Source organism: Cucumis melo, unplaced genomic scaffold, assembly GCF_025177605.1.
Source record: "Cucumis melo cultivar AY unplaced genomic scaffold, USDA_Cmelo_AY_1.0 utg000929l, whole genome shotgun sequence".
Taxonomy (NCBI): domain Eukaryota; kingdom Viridiplantae; phylum Streptophyta; class Magnoliopsida; order Cucurbitales; family Cucurbitaceae; genus Cucumis; species Cucumis melo.
The window spans coordinates 22,501-26,504 of NW_026124298.1; the positions used below are offsets into that span (position 1 = coordinate 22,501).

At 29.8% G+C, this 4,004-nt stretch overlaps 3 non-coding genes across 3 annotated transcripts; 2 read left to right on the top strand and 1 right to left on the bottom strand.

Annotated features, from left to right (window-relative positions):
- Positions 1-642: 642 nt before the first annotated feature.
- Positions 643-714, bottom strand: TRNAT-GGU (transfer RNA threonine (anticodon GGU)). Its single transcript has one exon. It is a non-coding gene; the product is annotated as a tRNA-Thr (tRNA).
- Positions 715-1,814: 1,100 nt separating this feature from the next.
- TRNAY-GUA (transfer RNA tyrosine (anticodon GUA)) lies at positions 1,815-1,898 on the top strand. Its single transcript has one exon. It is a non-coding gene; the product is annotated as a tRNA-Tyr (tRNA).
- Positions 1,899-2,216: 318 nt separating this feature from the next.
- Positions 2,217-2,290, top strand: TRNAD-GUC (transfer RNA aspartic acid (anticodon GUC)). The gene has a single exon. It is a non-coding gene; the product is annotated as a tRNA-Asp (tRNA).
- Positions 2,291-4,004: the final 1,714 nt, after the last annotated feature.

Below are 4,004 nucleotides of genomic sequence, written 5' to 3' on the forward strand. Positions count from 1 at the left end.
ACGTCTACAAACAAGAGGATTTAATCGGAAATATCGACAGATTCCTGTGTGTGGAGTCCAAATAAATATGAAAATGAAATAAAAAAGATCCACTGTTCTAATTTCATCCTTATCGAATTTGAATATCAGAATAGTGGATATAGTCATGATTCAACGGGTTAGGTCCACTTACTTTTTATTTTTTTTTTTGTTGATTTCGAATCTTTATAATTGATTGGAATAATGAAAAATAGGAATATTTTGGAATTCAAGGAAACAACTTATGATGAGTCATTAGAATCATGATAGATTATTTGAATCTATTCTAAGGATTAGAATAGAATCTAGAATAAAATAATAGAATTTATATATTCTATAGAATAAGAAAATATATAAATTCTAGAATTAGAAATTCTAGAATCAAAATAATAAAAAAATGTGTCACTATATAATTTCTAATTTTGAGTTTCTAACTATAATTACTATTATATTATTCATTATAATAATAACTTGGTATAATTAAAGATAACTTTTTTATAAAAAAATGAAATTAAAATGATAGGGTTTGTACTTTTTTTATTACAAAAAAAAAAACAATATGTCGTCTATTCTCCCCTCAATCAAATATGAATACTACGGCTGGAGTTTTATGAAAAAAGCCAAAGCCCCTTATCGGATTTGAACCGATGACTTACGCCTTACCATGGCGTTACTCTACCACTGAGTTAAAAAGGCCTATTTGATTCAATTTCTGAGTCAGACACTAGCCACGATGAGTTGAGTGTATATAATTATTATAAATTATAAATAATAAGATATGTACATAAATATATCTTATCTACATAGTCGCTCATTGAGTAACGAAAAATTGGATTTATCTAATGAGTATAGGTAAAATAGTTTTTTGATATTGGATTTGATCAATGCAATGAATTGTTTCATCATACGACCGATCCCTAATTAAATTGATGAGCCCCATCCTAACGAAATGAATTTGATTCATACATGTACACACACGAATTGAACATAGATACATTCACCGAATCATTGATAAAGCAATTCTATTTGGCGAGAAAAAAATTTTCAATAACTTGTTGATCCCTATCCCCAGATTTCAAAATTTATCGTTTTTTAATTTCTTGGCTTAGTGTGAGATCGAAATATACCTAACCTAATCTTAACAATGAGTGAATCAATGAGTGAAAGTATGAGAAATGGAGTTTAATCCTGTTTATAGCATATGGCAGACCAATTCCCGAAGGGTACTAGCCTTCGTATTATTTAAATAAAAAAAGAATAAAATAAAAAAAGAATATTTTTTTTTCTAATATTTATTATTTTTGTTTATTTTAGAGGTTTCCTCTAATCACTACTAATCACTATTTTCATTTGATATTCTATAATATAAGTAATATAACTATATATTCCAATTTGCAAATTTATGTATATTATTTAAATGAAATAAATAAAAAAAAAATGCAATTTAAAATAAAATAATTTCTATATAGAATTATATGGGGAATGGTGATTAGAATGAACGATTCATAAATAGAAATCACAAATAAAAAAATTTCGATGGAATAATGAAAGAAAGAAAAATACGTCGAATTGCATCATATTAGTCCATTATATTTATTTTATATTGACAATTTCAAAAAACTATTCATACTATGATCATAGTATGATGGCAGTCGGGCAAGTATGCCCCCATCGTCTAGTGGTCCAGGACATCTCTCTTTCAAGGAGGCAGCGGGGATTCGACTTCCCCTGGGGGTAGGGTACTACGAAAGGAAGTTGATCATGGATTATCAACAAGCTTGGAATTGATTCTTCCCGGGTCGATGCCCGAGCGGTTAATGGGGACGGACTGTAAATTCGTTGGCAATATGTCTACGCTGGTTCAAATCCAGCTCGGCCCAATATATCGCGTATCCACCATAAAATGATATAACCTATTTGTCCTTCTACAGAAATACTTGACTTGATATGAAAGAATAAAAAAAAAAACTCTTTTTTTATTCATTGACAGATTGATAATCAATCAATTTTACAATAACGAAAAAATAAATATTAATCCATGCTTCTCACACTAAAGTCCATGTCTCCGCGCATATCAATCTATTACTTTATTACTCGCGTCTCTGTCTGGTAGAATATGACAATTCGAATCAAAAATCTACATAGAAAGGTTTGAAGGAAATTAAATCAACAACATATGTTGTACACTTTATTTCCCTGGGATTGTAGTTCAATTGGTCAGAGCACCGCCCTGTCAAGGCGGAAGCTGCGGGTTCGAGTCCCGTCAGTCCCGATGGATCCAAATCCAATAAAAAAAAAAATACATCAATTAATCTCTTCCTTTCCTGTGAAAGAGAGAACAAATAACATAACTGAATTTTATTCCAAACGGGATCTCTCTTATTTTTTTTCCACATTTTTCAACAAAAAAATATGGGAATTTTGATTTCTTCAACGAGTACTAATTGATGGGAGAAAGACATATGTGCCATATGTGAATTACCACAATTATTGGTAGCATCATATTCAGGATTCGAAGGCGTACTGGGTCTAGTTGATTACGCCCGATTTTTCTAATGAAATAGAGTACTATACGTTTCCGGAAAGCACATACATAAAGGGAATTTGGACGATACAAAATAAAGTTTACATAGTAAACTTTGATCTAATTTTTCGTCTGAAAGCAAAATATATCCGTTCTGGCTCCGATTTTTTGTAACCTCAATTAGTAAATTCAATTACTAATTTGAATTTGAAATAATCTATCTTATTAAAATTTAACACTTAACTTTTGATATATACGTCCCACTACTAATTCAAGGAAAGAGGATATTAATACAAACAAGGATCCCATCTATCTCTCTTAGTGAGGTAATTAAGAATTTTTGAAAGTTTAAGTTTCGTTTTTATTTCTTTTTTTTAAGAAGATTTTATAAGTACAAAAAAAAGGAAGGAGTTTAGTTCGAACCTACCTCCTTTTCCTTTTTTGAATTTCGCTGCTATTCTTTGCTTGAGTTTGTTTATAAACAATGTAAGGGTAAAGGTAGTCTGATGAGACTTCATCAGATGATTGCATTGAATAAGAGGGCAGTAGATTATAGAAAAGAAAGAATGCAAAAAATTATAAATAAAAAAAAGTAACGAAATTCTTGATTGCATCAGGAATCCCATTTTGTTTAAATTCGGTATGGATAAAAGATCTTCCTATGTTATACTATTCAATTCTCGACGATGAATCGATTTGATAGCTCCGATATTGTTATTCATGATATTTTAATACGATTCGATATCATCGAGATGCAACGCATCCCCTTGAATTTACAAGCGAAACATTTATCATCTCTATGGGATTAAATCCCGAGTTATTGCGAATAAAAAATGAAACGATGATATTATGGAAGTAAATATTCTCGCATTTATTGCTACTGCACTGTTCATTCTAGTTCCGACCGCCTTTTTACTTATAATATACGTAAAAACAATCAGTCAAAGTGATTAATTTGAATTAACCTTGACGTTTTAGTTCTTATCAATGATTGAAGATAAGAAAAATGAAAAGCATTAAAATTTCGCGTCTTAAATGAAATTGGCGGACTAGAATTATCAGTATTCTACGAGAGAAGTATTCGATAAGATCCGATAGTATGGTAGAAAGAAATATATGAATCCTTCTACCATACTATCTATTATTGTTATTGAAGTGTATAAATATAAAATTGTACTCTATAAAAATAGAGGTTGAATATCGATCAATTTGAATATAGATGAATATACAATATATATCTTTCTATTTATATATAGATATCATATCAATTACATATATGTAATATTAATCTAATATACATAGTGGCCCAATTCTATTTCTTTGCTTCATAATTCATGTTGATTAGAATGAATCTGAAATCAAATAATCGAAAGGCCACTAATTTTTTTTTAGCATTCGAAAGAAGTAATTGATTGAGCAGTTGACAGATGATCCAGGAGTTCGGTTCCATGGGAACTTTTTA